The sequence below is a fragment of the Oncorhynchus tshawytscha genome, linkage group LG02 (genome assembly GCF_018296145.1).
Source record: "Oncorhynchus tshawytscha isolate Ot180627B linkage group LG02, Otsh_v2.0, whole genome shotgun sequence".
In the NCBI taxonomy this organism is placed as follows: domain Eukaryota; kingdom Metazoa; phylum Chordata; class Actinopteri; order Salmoniformes; family Salmonidae; genus Oncorhynchus; species Oncorhynchus tshawytscha.
The window spans coordinates 352,810-372,978 of record NC_056430.1 but is presented as its reverse complement, the minus strand read 5'-3'; positions in this window follow the sequence as shown (position 1 = coordinate 372,978).

The following is a 20,169-nucleotide window of genomic DNA, read 5'->3' as shown; positions in this document are numbered from 1 at the left end:
GATATATGAATAAGTGATGGTACAGAGCAGCATAGGCAAGATACAGTAGATGATATCGAGTACAGTATATACATATGAGATAAGTATGTAAACCAAGTGGCATAGTTAAAGTGGCTAGTGATACATGTATTACATAAGGATGCAGTCGATGATATAGAGTACAGTATCAACGTATGCATATGAGATGAACAATGTAGGGTAAGTAACATTATATAAGGTAGCATTGTTTAAAGTGGCTAGTGATATATTTACATCATTTCCCATCAATTCCCATGATTAAAGTGGCTGGAGTAGAGTCAGTGTCATTGACAGTGTGTTGGCAGCAGCCACTCAATGTTAGTGGTGGCTGTTTAACAGTCTGATGGCCTTGAGATAGAAGCTGTTTTTCAGTCTCTCGGTCCCAGCTTTGATGCACCTGTACTGACCTCGCCTTCTGGATGGCAGCGGGGTGAACAGGCAGTGGCTCGGGTGGTTGATGTCCTTGATGATCTTTATGGCCTTCCTGTAGCATCGGGTGGTGTAGGTGTCCTGGAGGGCAGGTAGTTTGCCCCCGGTGATGCGTTGTGCAGACCTCACTACCCTCTGGAGAGCCTTACGGTTGAGGGCGGTGCAGTTGCCATACCAGGCGGTGATACAGCCCGCCAGGATGCTCTCGATTGTGCATCTGTAGAAGTTTGTGAGTGCTTTTGGTGACAAGCCGAATTTCTTCAGCCTCCTGAGGTTGAAGAGGCGCTGCTGCGCCTTCCTCACGATGCTGTCTGTGTGAGTGGACCAATTCAGTTTGTCTGTGATGTGTATGCCGAGGAACTTAAAACTTGCTACCCTCTCCACTACTGTTCCATCGATGTGGATGGGGGGTGTTCCCTCTGCTGTTTCCTGAAGTCCACAATCATCTCCTTAGTTTTGTTGACGTTGAGTGTGAGGTTATTTTCCTGACACCACACTCCGAGGGCCCTCACCTCCTCCCTGTAGGCCGTCTCGTCGTTGTTGGTAATCAAGCCTACCACTGTTGTGTCGTCCGCAAACTTGATGATTGAGTTGGAGCGTGCATGGCCACGCAGTCGTGGGTGAACAGGGAGTACAGGAGAGGGCTCAGAACGCACCCTTGTGGGGCCCCAGTGTTGAGGATCAGCGGGGAGGAGATGTTGTTGCCTACCCTCACCACCTGGGGGCGGCCCGTCAGGAAGTCCAGTACCCAGTTGCACAGGGCGGGGGTCGAGACCCAGGGTCTCGAGCTTGATGACGAGCTTGGAGGGTACTATGGTGTTGAATGCCGAGCTGTAGTCGATGAACAGCATTCTCACATAGGTATTCCTCTTGTCCAGATGGGTTAGGGCAGTGTGCAGTGTGGTTGAGATTGCATCGTCTGTGGACCTATTTGGGCGGTAAGCAAATTGGAGTGGGTCAAGGGTGTCAGGTAGGGTGGAGGTGATATGGTCCTTGACTAGTCTCTCAAAGCACTTCATGATGACGGATGTGAGTGCTACGGGGCGGTAGTCGTTTAGCTCAGTTACCTTAGCTTTCTTGGGAACAGGAACAATGGTGGCCCTCTTGAAGCATGTGGGAACAGCAGACTGGTATAGGGATTGATTGAATATGTCCGTAAACACACCGGCCAGCTGGTCTGCGCATGCTCTGAGGGCGCGGCTGGGGATGCCGTCTGGGCCTGCAGCCTTGCGAGGGTTAACACGTTTAAATGTCTTACTCACTTCGGCTGCAGTGAAGGAGAGACCGCATGTTTCCGTTGCAGGCCGTGTCCTTGGCACTGTATTGTCCTCAAAGCGGGCAAAAAAGTTATTTAGTCTGCCTGGGAGCAAGACATCCTGGTCCGTGACTGGGCTGGGTTTCTTTCTGTAGTCCGTGATTGACTGTAGACCCTGCCACATGCCTCTTGTGTCTGAGCCGTTGAATTGAGATTCTACTTTGTCTCTGTACTGGCGCTTAGCTTGTTTGATAGCCTTGCGGAGGGAATAGCTGCACTGTTTGTATTCAGTCATGTTACCAGACACCTTGCCCTGATTAAAAGCAGTGGTTCGTGCCTTCAGTTTCACACGAATGCTGCCATCAATCCACGGTTTCTGGTTAGGGAATGTTTTAATCGTTGCTATGGGAACGACATCTTCAACGCACGTTCTAATGAACTCGCACACCGTATCAGCGTATTCGTCAATGTTGTTGTCTGACGCAATACGAAACATCTCCCAGTCCACGTGATGGAAGCAGTCTTGGAGTGTGGAGTCAGCTTGGTCGGACCAGCGTTGGACAGACCTCAGCGTGGGAGCTTCTTGTTTTAGTTTCTGTCTGTAGGCAGGGATCAACAAAATGGAGTCGTGGTCAGCTTTTCCGAAAGGGGGGCGGGGCAGGGCCTTATATGCGTTGCGGAAGTTAGAGTAACAATGATCCAGGGTCTTTCCACCCCTGGTTGCGCAATCGATATGCTGATAAAATTTAGGGAGTCTTGTTTTCAGATTAGCCTTGTTAAAATCCCCAGCTACAATGAATGCAGCCTCCGGATAAATCGTTTCCAGTTTGCAGAGAGTTAAATAAAGTTCGTTCAGATCCATCGATGTGTCTGCTTGGGGGGGGATATATACGGCTGTGATTATAATCGAATAGTGCTCCATTAGTGCTCAGGCTGTCCGCAATAGGCTGAGAAAGGCTGGACTGAGGGCTTGTAGGCCTGTTGTAAGGTAGTTCCTCACCAGACATCACCGGCAACAACGTCGCCTATGGGCACAAACCCCCCATCGTTGGACCAGACAGGACTGGCAAAAAGTGCTCTTCACTGACGAGTCGTGGTTTTGTCTCACCAGGGGTGATGGTCGAATTCGTGTTGGTCGTCGAAGGAATGAGCGTTACACCGAGGCCTGTACTCTGGAGCAGGATCAATTTGGAGGTGGAGGGCCTGTCATGGTCTGGGGCGGTGTGTCACAGCATCATCAGACTGAGCTTGTTGTCATTGCAGGCAATCTCAACGCTGTGCGTTACAGGGAAGACATCCTCCTCCCTCATGTGTAGCCTTCCTGCAGGCTCATCCATTTCACAAGCATTTCGCTACACTCGCATTAACATCTGCTAACCATGTGTATGTGACAAATAAAATTTGATTTGATTTGATCCTGGCATGACAATGCCACCAGCCATACTGCTCGTTCTGTGCGTGATTTTCTGCAAGACAGGAATGTCAGTCTTCTGCCATGGCCAGCGAAGAGCCCAGATCTCAATCCCATTGAGCACGTCTGGGTCCTGTTGGATCGGAGGGTGAGGGCTAGGGCCATTCCCCCCAGAAACTTGCAGGTGCCTTGGTGGAAGAGTGGGATAATATCTTACAACTGGCAAATCTGGTGCAGTCCATGAGGAGGAGATTTACCACAGTACTTAATGCAGCTGGTGGCCACACCAGATACTGACTTACTTTTGATTTGAACCCCCCCTTCCTTTGTTCAGGGACACATTATTCCATTTCTGTTAGTCACATGTGTAACTTGTTCAGTTTATGTCTCAGTTGTTGAATCTTGGTATGTTCATACAAATATTTACACATGTTAAGTTTGCTGAAAATATACGCCGTTGACAGTGAGAGGACATTTCTTTTTTTGCTGAGTTTAGTTTCACAAACATGGATTCTATAGCATTATTCTGTCATAAAAGTCAGTCCTCTAGATACTGTAACGGAGATAGACATGTTGGCCCCTCAGGAAATTGTCATTTTATCCTGGACCATTTTCCACTCAGCTCCACAGAACATATAATTTGTGCCGAGCCTACAGCTAACTGTCTCTCATGCAATGGTTGACAATGACGGTACACCCCTCTTTTCAGTGGTTGACAGTGACAGTACACTCCTCTTTTCAGTGGTTGACAGTGACAGTACACTCCTCTTTTCAGTGGTTGACAGTGACAGTACACCTCTCTTTTCAGTGGTTGATAGTGACAGTACACCCCTCTTTTCAGTGGTTGATAGTGACAGTACACTCCTCTTTTCAGTGGTTGACAGTGACAGTACACTCCTCTTTTCAGTGGTTGATAGTGACAGTACACTCCTCTTTTCAGTGGTTGACAGTGACAGTACACTCCTCTTTTCAGTGGTTGACAGTGACAGTACACTCCTCTTTTCAGTGGTTGACAGTGACAGTACACTCCTCTTTTCAGTGGTTGACAGTGACAGTACACTCCTCTTTTCAGTGGTTGACAGTGACAGTACACTCCTCTTTTCAGTGGTTGATAGTGACAGTACACTCCTCTTTTCAGTGGTTGACAGTGACAGTACACTCCTCTTTTCAGTGGTTGACAGTGACAGTACACTCCTCTTTTCAGTGGTTGATAGTGACAGTACACTCCTCTTTTCAGTGGTTGATAGTGACAGTACACTCCTCTTTTCAGTGGTTGATAGTGATAGTACACCCCTCTTTTCAGTGGTTGATAGTGACAGTACACTCCTCTTTTCAGTGGTTGATAGTGACAGTACACTCCTCTTTTCAGTGGTTGACAGTGACAGTACACTCCTCTTTTCAGTGGTTGACAGTGATAGTACACTCCTCTTTTCAGTGGTTGACAGTGACAGTACACTCCTCTTTTCAGTGGTTAATAGTAACAGTACACCCCTCTTTTCAGTGGTTGATAGTGATAGTACACTCCTCTTTTCAGTGGTTGATAGTAACAGTACACTCCTCTTTTCAGTGGTTGATAGTGACAGTACACTCCTCTTTTCAGTGGTTGACAGTGACAGTACACTCCTCTTTTCAGTGGTTGATAGTGACAGTACACTCCTCTTTTCAGTGGTTGATAGTAACAGTACACTCCTCTTTTCAGTGGTTGATAGTGACAGTACACTCCTCTTTTCAGTGGTTGATAGTGACAGTACACCCCTCTTTTCAGTGGTTGATAGTGATAGTACACTCCTCTTTTCAGTGGTTGACAGTGACAGTACACTCCTCTTTTCAGTGGTTGATAGTGACAGTACACTCCTCTTTTCAGTGGTTGACAGTGACAGTACACTCCTCTTTTCAGTGGTTGACAGTGACAGTACACCTCTCTTTTCAGTGGTTGACAGTGACAGTACACCCCTCTTTTCAGTGGTTGATAGTGACAGTACACTCCTCTTTTCAGTGGTTGACAGTGACAGTACACTCCTCTTTTCAGTGGTTGATAGTGACAGTACACTCCTCTTTTCAGTGGTTGATAGTGACAGTACACTCCTCTTTTCAGTGGTTGACAGTGACAGTACACTCCTCTTTTCAGTGGTTGATAGTGACAGTACACTCCTCTTTTCAGTGGTTGATAGTGACAGTACACTCCTCTTTTCAGTGGTTGATAGTGATAGTACACTCCTCTTTTCAGTGGTTGATAGTGATAGTACACCTCTCTTTTCAGTGGTTGACAGTGACAGTACACCTCTCTTTTCAGTGGTTGACAGTGACAGTACACTCCTCTTTTCAGTGGTTGACAGTGACAGTACACTCCTCTTTTCAGTGGTTGACAGTGACAGTACACTCCTCTTTTCAGTGGTTGATAGTGATAGTACACCCCTCTTTTCAGTGGTTGATAGTGACAGTACACCCCTCTTTTCAGTAGTTGACAATGACAGTAATCAGAGGATTATATTATTATTAGCTCTTATAGATCATATCGGGCAAATAGGTCATATAGGTCATATAGATCATATAGGTCAAATAGGTCATATAGGTCAAATAGGTCATATAGGTCTTATAGGTCAAGTAGGTCATATAGGTCAAATAGGTCATATAGGTCAAATAGGTCATATAGGTCAAATAGGTCATATAGGTCAAATAGGTCATATAGGTCATATAGATCATATAGGTCAAATAGGTCATATAGGTCAAATAGGTCATATAGGTCTTATAGGTCAAATAGGTCATATAGGTCAAATAGGTCATGTAGGTCAAATAGGTCATATAGGTCATATAGGTCAAATAGGTCATATAGGTCATATAGGTCAAATAGGTCATGTAGGTCATATAGGTCATATAGGTCAAATAGGTCATATAGGTCATATAGGTCAAATAGGTCATATAGGTCATATAGGTCAAATAGGTCATGCCTGAGTCTATTAGTGTTAATAATAATTTAATGAACATGAGTAGGAATGCACCATACTTTATGTACCATTTGAAACAAATAAAAAATATATTCATTCAGAGATGTGCCCATCTACATGACTGATGAAATTATCTGGATCTGTGCGTGGTTACCCTGTTCTGAGTTAAAGGCCAAAAATATTTCTGCATGCAATGCCTCTTGGGTGGATTAGGATGCTAATTAAAAACATTTTATGTTGAGGAGTAGGCATTGGTCTGAAGCCGGAAAAAAAAAGAAAATCCACAATGTTGCCGTCCCAGATGCAAGAACTCTTTGCTTCCCCGGGGGGAGTGGCACGCTTGATGCATTTACACAAACTGTTCCCAACCATCAACACCCGGACACAAAACGACTCGTGGTTCATATCGGATCCAATGATGTCATGCAAGTGAAATCAGGAAAAGCTTAAATCCAATTTCAAAACATATTTTCGAGACCATCCAGGAGTCAGGGAAACAACCCAATGAAGCAGTTCTATGTAACTTATATCTATACCAATTTGTGCCAGCCCTATAGCATCTCAAACCAGCGTGGTCGTTCTGGTAATATCTGATACTTGGTTAAATAATTATGTTCCGGACTCAGATGTATCTCTGAGTTGGCAGAGGTGATGCGATCGTGTAACGGTCGCTGTCGGTGGAAGAAGAAGACAACCCACCCAACTCACGCCCGACCATACTAAAACAAATCCCCGACCACACTAAAACAAAGCTCCGACCATACTAAAACAAATCCCCGACCACACCAAAACAAATCCCCTACCACACTAAAACAAAGCTCCGACCATACTAAAACAAATCCCCGACCACACTAAAACAAATCCCCTACCACACTAAAACAAAGCTCCGACCACACTAAAACAAAGCTCCGACCACACTAAAACAAATCCCCGACCACACTAAAACAAATCCCCTACCACACTAAAACAAAGCTCCGACCACACTAAAACAAATCCCCGACCACACTAAAACAAATCCCCTACCATACTAAAACAAAGCTCCGACCATACTAAAACAAATCCCCGACCACACTAAAACAAAGCCCCGACCACACTAAAACAAAGCTCCGACCATACTAAAACAAATCCCCTACCACACTAAAACAAATCCCCTACCACACTAAAACAAATCCCCGACCACACTAAAACAAATCCCCTACCACACTAAAACAAAGCCCACACTAAAACAAATCCCCGACCACACTAAAACAAATCCCCGACCACACTGTATCTCAACCTCAGTCGCTAAACAATTTGAATGTCTTGTCCTAAATGTGGGCCTTGGTATTAACGCCCAATTTACACTAGTGGGAATGTATCACCCTCCCTCCGCCTCAACATGTGCTCTTAGCCAATTGTATGACTTGCTATCTACGATGCCAAATCTGAATTATTCATTTTGGCTGATCATAATCTGGATTGTTTAATGCCAGCTTCTGATAGGCTGAAAGATATCTGCATTGAGCTAAATCTAACTCAGCTGTAAACTGAACTAAACTCGCCCCAACTTTAAATACCCTGAAAAATTGACTCTAGAGATAATTTTGACAAACACCTCTCATAAGTATAAAGCCAATGGAAATATAGCTAATTTGTTCAGTGACCATTGTCTCGCTGCCTGCCGAAGAGATGAAAAACTACCTAAATCTCGCCCTCACATTACTACAAAGACACATTTTAGGAATTTTAATGAGCAACAATTCTTGTCTGATCTGGGATTGTGTGAATGGGGGGGGGGGTTGAGTTAGATATCTCTGACTCGAATCAGGCCCTAAATTGTTTTACTTCATTGTTTAACTCTATTGCAGATAAGCATGTTTCGTTCAAGAAACTAAGATTTAAAGGAGAGAGCTAATCCATAGTTCACGCATGAACTATCAGAGGAACTTCAGGAGACAATTGTAACTTGGGGTAAAGCAAGTCTGACTGGCAGTCCTTCAGACACTTGAGAAACAGATGTCTATCTCTGGTTAGAAATGAAAAAAAAAACATACTTCTTGAACTGTGTATCTGAGAACGGTGGGAATCCAGCGGCCTTCAGGAAGGTAGTCAAATCTCTGAAACAAAACCTAACACAACTAGCCCAGATTTCCCAGCTAGCCCAGATTACCCAGCTAGCCCAGTTAACACAACTAGCCAAGATTACCCAGCTAGCCCAGCTAACACAACTAGCCCAGATTACCCAGCTAGGCCAGTTAACACAACTAGCCCAGATTACCCAGCTAGCCCAGCTAACACAACTAGCCCAGATTACCCAGCTAGCCCAGCTAGCCAACTAGTTGTTTCAAAATGGAGGTCACCAACAAACGTTTTCAATGCTGCAAGAGCGGTGTTTAATTTTGCTCCCTTTCGGGACAACGTGGACCGTCTGGTCATTCAATGTAGCAACTGTTTGCTTGTAGAGGACTACAGAGCTGAAGTGGGCTACTCTTAGTAAACCAGTAGTGAACCTACACACGCTACTGGGGAATCCATGCCCACCTACTTTCTCTTCTATTCCAGTAGCTGGAGTCCTTTACTTACCTCGGGCCGGATTACAGAGATCGATACATTCCCAGATACACATTTCTAATTTTCACTGAAGTACTAACTGCCTTATTGAAGAACAATTTTTAAAAATCCACTGCTCACTTGATCCCTTTTTTGCTTTCTGCACCGCTTATTGCAGAATCATTAGCATATATGTTTTACTTGACAATTGTTTCTGGGGTTATCCCCACAAAGGCGGAGGTCCTTCTGACTTGAAAAGCTACCTTCCGTCATTGTAAATAAGAATTTGTTCTTCAACTGGCTTGCCTAGTTAAATAAAGGTTAAATAAAATTTAAATTAGACATTGGAACTGTAACCTTAGTTTCCACTCACTGACCCCAAAAATTGTGTTATGAAATAAAACAAATTCTCAATGACATCCAGTATCTTCAGAAATTATTCAGACCCCTTGACTTATTCCACATTTTGTTAGGTTACAGCCTGATTCTAAAAATGGATTAAATAAAAACTATTCCTCAGCAATCTACACGCAATACCCCATAATGACAACAAAAATAAATCTAAAAATCTAAAGAAATACCTTATTTACGTACGTAATTATTCAGACCCTTTGCTATGAGACTTTGAAATTGAGCTCAGGTGCATCCTGTTTCCATTGATCATCCTTGAGATGTTTCTACAACTTGATTGGAGTCCACCTGTGGTAAATTTTATTGATTGGACATGATTTGGAAAGGCACTCATCTGTCTATGTAAGGTTCCACAGTTGACAGTGCGTTTCAGAGCAAAAACCAAGCTATGAGATCGAAGGAATTGTCCGTAGAGCTTCGAGACAGTATTGTGTCGAGGCACAGATCTGGGGAAGGTTACCAAAACATTTCTGCAGCATTGAATGTCCCCAAGAACACAGTGGCCTCCATCATTCTTAAATGGAAGGCGTTTCGAACAACGAAGACTCTTCCTAGCGCTGGCCTCCCCAGCCAAACTGAGCAATCGGGGGGAGAAGAGCCTTGGTCAAGGAGGTGAGCAAGAACCCAATGGTCTTTCTGACAGAGCTCTAGAGTTCCTCTGTGGAGATGGGAGAACATTCCAGAAGGACAACCATCTCTGCAGTACTCCACAAATCAGGCCTTTATGGTAGAGTGGCCAGACAGAAGCCGCTCCTCAGTAAAAGGCACATGACAGCCCGCTTTGAGTTTGCCAAAAGGCACCTAAAAACTCTCAGACCATGAGAAACAAAATTCTCTGCTCTGATGAAACCAAGATTGAACTCTTTGGCCTGACTGCCAAGCGTCACGTCTGGAGGAAACCTGGCACCATCCCTACAGTGAAGCATGGTGGTGGCAGAATTATGCTGTGGGGATGTTTTTCAGTGGCAGGGACTGGAAGACTAGTCAGGATCGAGACAAAGATGAACGGGGCAAAGTACAGAGAGATCCTTGACAAAAACCTACTCCAGAGCACTCAGGACATTGGACTGGAGTGAAGGTTCACCTTCCAACAGGATAACGACCCTAAACACACAGCCAAGACAACGTAGGAGTGGCTTCGGGACAAGTCTGTGAATGTCATTGAGTGGCCCAGAGTGCCTGGGGTGGCCCAGGCGGACTTGAACCCGATCGAACATCACTGGAGATACCTGAAAATAGCTGTGCAGCAATGCTCCCCATCCAACCTGACAGAGCTTGAGAGGATCTGCAGAGAAGAATGGGAGAAACTCCCCAAATACAGGTGTGCCAAGTTTGTAGCCTCAAACCAAGAAGACTCGATGCTGTAATTGCTATTTAAAAAATTATATATATATATTTTTTTTTCTGCCATCTTTTTCAAGATGGAATTTGTATTTTATTTAACCTTTATTTAACTAGGCAAGGCAGTTGAGAACATATTCTTGTTTGCAATGACGGCCTACCCCGGCCAAACCCTAACCTGTACGACGCTGGGCCAATTGTGTGCCGCCCTATGGTACTCCTAATCACAGCCGGTTGTGATACAGCCTGGAATTGAACCAGGGTTTGTAGTGATGCCTCTAGCACAGAGATGCAGTGCCTTAGACCGCTGTGCCACCAGGGAGCTCAACTAAGGTTTCAAGTGTAGGGTCAACTCAGGTCAGCATTTCAGTGTAGAGTCAACCAAGGTCAGCATGTCAGTTTAGGGTCAACTCAGGTCAGGGTTCCAGTGTAGGGTCAACTCAGGTCATGGTTCCAGAGTAGGGTCAACTCAGGTTAGGGTTTCAGTGTAGGGTCAACCCAGGGTAGGGTTTCAGTGTAGGGTCAACTCAGGTCAGGGTTTCAGTGTACGGTCAATTCAGGTCAGGGTTTCAGTGTACGGTCAATTCAGGTCAGGGTTCCAGTGTACGGTCAACTCAGGTCAGGGTTCCAGTGTAGGGTCAACTCAGGTCAGGGTTCCAGTGTAGGGTCAACTCAGGTCAGGGTTCCAGTGTAGGGTCAACTCCGGTCAGGGTTCCAGTGTAGGGTCATGACAACAGATACTTGCTTTCTATGTGTTTCTACTGGTGCAGTTTAAATGTGCCTTTGCATCATTAGCACCATGTTCTCCATTGCTGTACCACTCATCCCATGTATATTATGTCGTGTCTTTACTATCATTGACTCGAAGACTTAGTTTTATCAAAGATTCTCTGTAATTAGTATTACGCGATTAGACTGATTAATCATGTAACCGTAATTACTAGGAAGTCGGGGCACCAAGGAAAAATATTTAGATTACAAAGTTATCATTTCCTAAAATAACTTTTCAGATATTTTATCTGATCAATTAGTCTTTGAATTCATGAATTATTTACTTTACCTCACGTTAGTCTCATTCCAAACGTCGTAAATTGTTGGTTATCTGCACAAACCCAGTCTTCACTATGAGTCATCCATACATCAATTGTCTTAAATCATTTATTTATTACTAATTTAGTAATTCACAGAAATGTCTAAACAAACAAACAAACAAGGTAAATGTGGTTACAAGAAATGATAGGAGAATGTGCCCTAGTGGGCTAAACCGGCATGGTGGCTTGTTAGATTAAAGGGAAAGTGGGGGTCGACTAAGAAGTCACTACAGAGTGATAATTATAACAATTAAAATGCTAATCCTTTGCACATGAATGCTCACTCTTTCGGGAACAATTGCAATCAATATATATATTTACGCTCAGTGTGTCGTCTTGATCGCTGGTGAAAAGTTAGTTTCTTTTGTAGAATTGTCCGTCTCTCGCCCTCTCTCTCTCTCTCTCTTGGTTAGAGTGGATAGTTCAGAGTGACATTCATTAATTTGTTATAGAATGGATGTTTTGGCGGTTGTCGTTCTTCGCGTTCAATGATACTGAATTCCTAGCTGCAGATGAGTAATTAATATCAAAGACTTGTTCTTATTCTGCCGGTATCGATAGTCTAAGAGTTTAACAACGTGGTATGGTTAAAAGATTCAGCAATGGTCTACAACCTTTGTACTCCCGTGATTGAGAGAAACATGGTCTGCAACCTTTAGCCATCTCAATAAATGAGGTAAGCTCGGTCTGCTGATCGAAAACCAGAGTGGGGGTTTAATTCGAAAGGGCCGAAAAGGTCTGTCCCAAGATGTCTGACCCTAACTGGGCTCAGGGGCGGTCCTCTGATTTAGTTCAAATCAAAAGGGAATTGTATTTTCTTCATTAAACAGTCCAAAATCATATTACACCATTATTCAAACAGTATCATACTCAGTCATTCATCTTATACAACAATTAGATGTAAACCTCATATCTGATGCTATTATACAAACAGTATCATACTCACTCATTCATCTTATACAACAATTAGATGTAAACCTCATATCTGAGGCTATTGTATAAACAGCGTTATGGTAATGTGGCCACACCGTCTCCCATGAGCTTCCCCAAGTTGTGACAAACGGACCAGTTCGTAGCTGGATTCTTCACCGATCTTTTATACTTTCTCCGGAACATGAAATTTGTTCGTACCTCAAGTTCTGTGAGGTGGAAGGAATTCCTTTGCTCTCTATGAACATATACTGTCTCTATACTATGTGTCCATGAGGAGATCCTCAGGAATTTACAACGTCTCTCTGACCACAGCAACCTAGTTGAAGGAGGCAAGGGGAGGCAGGGAGAGAGGGGATGGGGCTTGCTATACCCAAAGAGGCCAACGTCATGACAATTAGCTAACTCTATGGATTACCAAAATCCTCACGAACAAAACGTATTGCTACATGACATCTTCTCTGTCTCCTGTCTCATATATCCACTAGCTTCCGTTGATGCTGTCTCCTGTCTCATATATTCACTAGCTCCCGTTGATGCTGTCTCCTGTCTCATATATTCACTAGCTCCCGTTGATGCTGTCTCCTGTCTCATATATTCACTAGCTCCCGTTGATGCTGTCTCCTGTCTCATATATCCACTAGCTTCCGTTGATGCTGTCTCCTGTCTCACATATCCACTAGCTTCCGTTGATGCTGTCTCCTGTTGGTGCTGTCTCCTGTCTCATATATCCACTAGCTCCCGTTGATGCTGTCTCCTGTCTTATATATCCACTAGCTCCCGTTGATGCTGTCTCCTGTCTCATATATTCACTAGCTCCCGTTGATGCTGTCTCCTGTCTCATATATCCACTAGCTCCCGTTGATGCTGTCTCCTGTCTCATATATCCACTAGCTTCCGTTGATGCTGTCTCCTGTCTCATATATTCACTAGCTCCCGTTGATGCTGTCTCCTGTCTCATATATCCACTAGCTCCCGTTGATGCTGTCTCCTGTCTTATATATCCACTAGCTCCCGTTGATGCTGTCTCCTGTCTCATATATCCACTAGCTTCCGTTGATGCTGTCTCCTGTCTCAAATATCCACTAGCTCCCGTTGATGCTGTCTCCTGTTGGTGCTGTCTCCTGTCTCATATATCCACTAGCTTCTGTTGATGCTGTCTCCTGTCTCATATATCCACTAGCTCCCGTTGATGCTGTCTTCTGTCAATGCTGTCTCCTGTCGATGCTGTCTCTTGTCAATGCTGTCTCCTTTCTGCATGGCTTTCCCCCCCCTCTATATTCCCTTCTCCTCCACACAGATGATTACTGCACTTACCATGCTAACAATCTAATCGAGTTTCAATCACGTAACCGTGCCAACCCAATCGACTTATCTGATGAGAGGCTATAGCACCACTCAGGTTGGCTCTGACATTAATCACAGAGAGTACAGATCTGGGTTAGTTTGGAGACAAACAGTGGAGTGTCTCGCTCCTGGAGCTAATGATAGGCAAAACCATCAGAGAGAAAAACGGTTGATTTCTCTCTTAGTCACAAAGCACCCGATATCTCAAGTCACTGACAGCACGTCTAACTGTTCCTTGCCAATGACCTAGAAGACTGGAGGCTCTGCTTTAAGCACTGATGGTAAGATCATTTATGGTGCTATATGGGACCTTAACCTTTAACCCCTGCCCTTATCCTAACCTTAACCATTTAATGTGTTCAAAGTCACTAGGATCCTAAATAGCAATGACCGTAGATAACACATTTTGCTCGGAGCACTGTAGATTTAGTCAGTTCTTGCTTGGTTGTATGTTCTGACTAGAAGCAGAATGGTAAGGTACTGCAGCTGCTCTGGGCACTGAAGTAGACTTTGAGTCTTTGGTCCCGGGGTGGGATTAGTCACGTTGTTGTTTGTTGTTGTTGTTGGTCAGATGTTCTGTTCATCTCTCAGAGGCCAGAAGCTCCTCCTCTTTCTCATCACTTCATCCCAGATGAGTGTTACTCATCAGGTGCAAAACACCAGGGTAGAAAGTACAACTCCAATTTCACTATTCCAAAGACCTAAGTCTTTTAGAATGGCAGATTCTCATCTGATTAGGCTTTGACACTGTAAAACTGCTCCACTCATTCAGACCCTGGCTAAACTTACTCATCAGGTGTTAAAACACCATGGGAGAAAGTATGACTCCACCCTAAGGAGTTACACGCTGAGGACAGATGCTTTCCTATGACTTTAGAGTTGCAACGCTTCCTGAATTACTGATTGCCAAGTTAATTGACTATATTAGCGTCACTACAGTACACGGTTCGAATCCAGGCTGTATCACATCCGGGCCGTGATTGGGAGTCCAATAAGGAGGCGCACAATTGGCCCAGCGCAGTCCGAGTTTTGCCCGTGGTAGGCCATCATTGTAAATAAGAATTTGTTCTTAAACTGACTTGAGTAGATAAATAAAGGTTAAATAACAAATATAATAAAAATATTAAAATGTCAAATCTACGAGGTCCAGAAAAACTGCTGGTTTTCAATTCTACCCGATAATTAATTGCCCCCCCCATTGGTGTCCCAGGTCTTAAACAGGCACTGATTAGAGGGGAAGAATGTATAAAAGCAGTGGAACTGTCTTTCAGGTCCAGAAGGAAGTTTGAGGGCCCTATATATTCTCCATTGTGTTACTGTAAAGTGGTTGAACTGGATCAGATGATGACTGGACTGGAGTTCTGTATTCTAGTGTCCACAACAGCAGTCGTCTAGTTTGGGAAATGGTTAGAGCTCTTCTAAATCTTTTGCACTCCATAAAGATGTCGGCCCTATTCAGCAGAAAGCCTTATACATTGTTGAATGCAACTCTGAAAGCCACGGTCTGGCTCTGTGGTGCTCATCTTCATATCCACACCAACCACTGTTCTTATGATGAGGCTTATAATATGCTCTGTCTCTCTGTCTCAACATTTCAACTATAGATATAAGGAACTGTTAATATCAACATTTCAACTATAGATATATAGAACTATTTTTAAGAACATTTCAACTATAGATACATATAACTGTTTTTTTATCAACATTTCAACTATAGACATATAGAACTGTTTTTATCAACATTTCAACCATAGACATATAGAACTGTTTTTATCAACATTTCAACTATAGACATATAGAACTGTTTTTATCAACATTTCAACCATAGACATATAGAACTGGTGTGTATTTAGTAAGATCATTCTGAGATGATCATAAGACGTGATTAGACACGCTTGTGACAGGTTTTTAAAATGCATTATAACTGCATGGTGATAATTCATTTAAAATGGATGCTGATTAGATGAGCAGCTTCCCAAGCTGTGCTGTATTTTGTTATTCATTAAAACACACACACACACACATAAACACACACACACACACATACACACACACACACACACACACAGAGCCTTCTGAGACAGTCACCCTTACATCCCAAGGTTTCAGGCAGACTCAGAGAGGCTAGGACTGATGGGTGAGTGTGCTGTGTGCTTGTGGCGTGTGTGTGTGTGTGTGTGTGTGTGTGTGTGTGTGTGTGTGTGTGTGTGTGTGTGGTAAATAACCTCCAGTCTTGCCTGCTCTGATGCCATGTCCAGCTAATATAATCATTTAACCTCTTTGCTTAGCACATATTAGCATCCTCATGTCATGTTTTGTAGGGTTTCCTGTAGTGGTTTCAGGTAATTAAGACAGATGACCAGTTTGAGTGGAACGACAGACCGACTTTATTTATTCATGCATGTCTTTTTAATATTCTGCGATGTATACTTAATATTGATGCTTTTAATTCTTACCCTGCCTCTGTTGTTTTTATTCATGAGCTACATTTATTTCCATAAACATTTAGCTTGATCAACATGCAGTTCCATCAACATGTAGTTCCAGTTCCATCAACATGTAGTTCCATTAACATGTAGTTCCATCAACATGTAGTTCCAGTTCCATCAACATGTAGTTCCATCAACATGTAGTTCCAGTTCCATCAACATGTAGTTCCATCAACATGTAGTTCCAGTTCCATCAACATGTAGTTCCATCAACATGTAGCCATCAACATGATTCCATCAACATGTAGTTCCATCAACATGTAGTTCCATCAACATGTAGTTCCATCAACATGTAGTTCCATCAACATGTAGTTCCATCAACATGCAGCTCCATCAACATGTAGTTCTATCAACATTTAGTTCTTGATCAACATTTAGTTCCATCAACATGTAGTTCCATCAACATGTAGTTCCATCAACATGTAGTTCCATCAACATGTAGTTCCATCAACATGTAGTTCCATCAACATGTAGTTCCATCAACATGTAGTTCCATCAACATGCAGCTCCATCAACATGTAGTTCTATCAACATTTAGTTCCATCAACATTTAGTTCCATCAACATGTAGTTCCATCAACATGTAGTTCCATCAACATGTAGTTCCATCAACATGTAGTTCCATCAACATTTAGTTCCATCAACATGTAGTTCCATCAACATGTAGTTCCATCAACATTTAGTTCCATCAACATTTAGTTCCATCAACATTTAGTTCCATCAACATTTAGTTCCATCAACATTTAGTTCCATCAACATTTAGTTCCATCAACATGTAGTTCCATCAACATGTAGTTCCATCAACATTTAGTTCCATCAACATGTAGTTCCATCAACATTTAGTTCCATCAACCACATTGCGTATAAAAATAGAACGTTATACTTTGGGGAAGTTGTCAAACAACACTCTGCTAGACAGTCAGTTCATTAGTTTCAGAGCTGTGGGGAGCAGTCATTGAAATGTAGTCCCCATGCTGTTGAGCTGTTCTGCTTGAAAAGCACAAGGATGTTCGTTTTTAGCGTTAGCTTAATTTGCCCTTCCAAAGTCGTTACGCTTCAATCAAGGAGATTTAGATTCAAATTGGATCTTAATGTTTATGTTTGCATATTCTCCCTCCCATTATCATAAACAACGTCAACAAAAGCATTAGAATCATTTCCTTCTTACTTTTGTTACAAATATCAATTGGCTTTGAAAAACCCCATCATGGGCTCCATTTCATCTCAAAACAATTGTCATCCTGTGTGGCTCAGTTGGGTCCTGGTTTCCATTCCAGCTGAAGCCACATAAACAGAAGTATGATAACAACTCACAGTACTGTTAGTCACTTAGGGTAAAAGTGTCTGCTAAATAACGTAGATTGTATTTGTATACATTACCCTAACCCATCTACCTAACAGCTCTTCTGAGAAGTTGGTATAGTGTGGAACACTAACAGTTGGTATAGTGTGGAACACTAACAGTTGGTATAGTGTGGAACACTAACAGTTGGTATAGTGTGGAACACTAACAGTTGGTATAGTGTGGAACACTAACAGTTGGTATAGTGTGGAACACTAACAGTTGGTATAGTGTGGAACACTAACAGTTGGTATAGTGTGGAACACTAACAGTTGGTATAGTGTGGAACACTAACAGTTGGTATAGTGTGGAACACTAACAGTTGGTATAGTGTGGAACACTAACAGTTGGTATAGTGTGGAACACTAACAGTTGGTATAGTGTGGAACACTAACAGTTGGTATAGTGTGGAACACTAACAGTTGGTATAGTGTGGAACACTAACAGTTGGTATAGTGTGGAACACTAACAGTTGGTATAGTGTGGAACACTAACAGTTGGTATAGTGTGGAACACTAACAGTTGGTATAGTGTGGAACACTAACAGTTGGTATAGTGTGGAACACTAACAGTTGGTATAGTGTGGAACACTAACAGTTGGTATAGTGTGGTAAGAGCATTGGCATGGCATAATTAAGCAATAAGGCCCGAGGAGGTGTGCTATATGGCCAATTTACCACAGTGAAGAGCTGTTCTTATGCATGACGCAACGCAGACTGCCTGAATACAGCCCTTAGCCATGGTATATTGGCACCCGAGGTGCCTTATTGCTGTTATAAACTGGTTACCAACGTAATTAGTTTCCAAAGTAACTAGTATGTTTTGTCATACCTGAGGCATACGTTCTGATATACCACAGCTTTTCAGCCAATCAACATTCAGAGCTCGAACCACCCGGTTTATAAAACATTTATTCACTCACTAAAACTGGAAGTCACTTTGAATAAAAGCATTTAAAAAAAATGCTATGTAATATTTGATTTGGACGGTGGGGACACGGTGTAGAGAGGCTGTTCAACTCCTAACCCTGCCAAATCTCATTTACTTATATAGGTTTAGAGAAGAAAAGAGATCAGCAGGAGAAGACTATTGAAAAAGCATTCCAGGTGAAGCTGGTTGAGAGAATGCCAAGAGTGCGCAAAGCTGTCTTCAAGGCAAAGGGGGGTGGGGGGGTGGGTACATTGAAGAATCTAAAATCTAAAACATATTCAAAACAGCATTCAAAGCAAAAATACATATACTGTATCTCTTCGCTTAGACTGATAGATAATTATGGTGTCCTGTTTTATTTTACCTTTATGTAACTAGGCAAGTCAGTTAAGAACACATTCTTATTTACAATGACGGCCTAGGAACAGTGGGGTTAACTGGTCTAGGAACAGTGGGTTAACTGGTCTAGGAACAGTGGGTTAACTGGTCTAGGAACAGTTGGTTAACTGGTCTAGGAACAGTGGGTTAACTGGTCTAGGAACAGTGGGTTAACTGGTCTAGGAACAGTGGGGTTAACTGGTCTAGGAATAGTTGGTTAACTGGTCTAGGAACAGTGGGTTAACTGGTCTGGGAACAGTGGGGTTAACTGGTCTAGGAACAGTGGGTTAACTGGTCTAGGAACAGTGGGGTTAACTGGTCTAGGAATAGTTGGTTAACTGGTCTAGGAACAGTGGGTTAACTGGTCTAGGAACAGTGGGTTAACTGGCCTAGGAACAGTGGGTTAACTGGTCTAGGAACAGTGGGGTTAACTGGTCTAGGAATAGTTGGTTAACTGGTCTAGGAACAGTGGGTTAACTGGTCTAGGAACAGTGGGTTAACTGGCCTAGGAACAGTGGGTTAACTGGCCTAGGAACAGTGGGTTAACTGGTCTAGGAACAGTGGGTTAACTGGTCTAGGAACAGTGGGTTAACTGGTCTAGGAACAGTGGGTTAACTGGTCTAGGAACAGTGGGTTAACTACCTGTTCAGGGGCAGAACGACAGATTTGTACATTGGCAGCGTGGGGATTTGATCTGGCATCTTTTCAGTTATTAGTCCAACAGTCCAACACTAACCACTAGGTTACCCTGCTAATTTGATTTCCTCGGACATCGACCTCATGGGGTTAACCTGTCTCTTCCCCTCCAAGTGGATTTAACAAGTGACATCAATAATGGATCATAGCTTTCACCTGGATTCACCTGGTCAGTCTGTCATGGAAAGTGCAGGTGTTCATAATGTTTTGTCCACTCAGTGTATTGTTTACATTGTTCTGCCGTGGACACTGTAGGTAGCTGTATGTCATTGTTCTCTGTGACAGAGAGTCCTTTATTGATTCATGCAAAATAGTTATTTTTCCCATGTTCAAATGCAGTCGTACAATGGTTTGGTAGACACACACATTCAAACACACACGCACAGACACAGACTCAAACACTCAAGTACGCACGCATGCACACACACACACACACACACCAGTTTTCAGAACAAAATTCTGTAATTCGCTGAGGAGTTGCTGCTGCTGCTATACAGTTGTCTCCCTGTACTCACAAAGCAGTGTGTGTGTGTGTGTGTGTGTGTGCGTGTGTGAGTGCGTGCGTGCGTGTGTGCGTGTGTCTGTGTGTGTGTGCGTGTGTGTGCGTGTGTGTGTGTGTGTGTGTGTG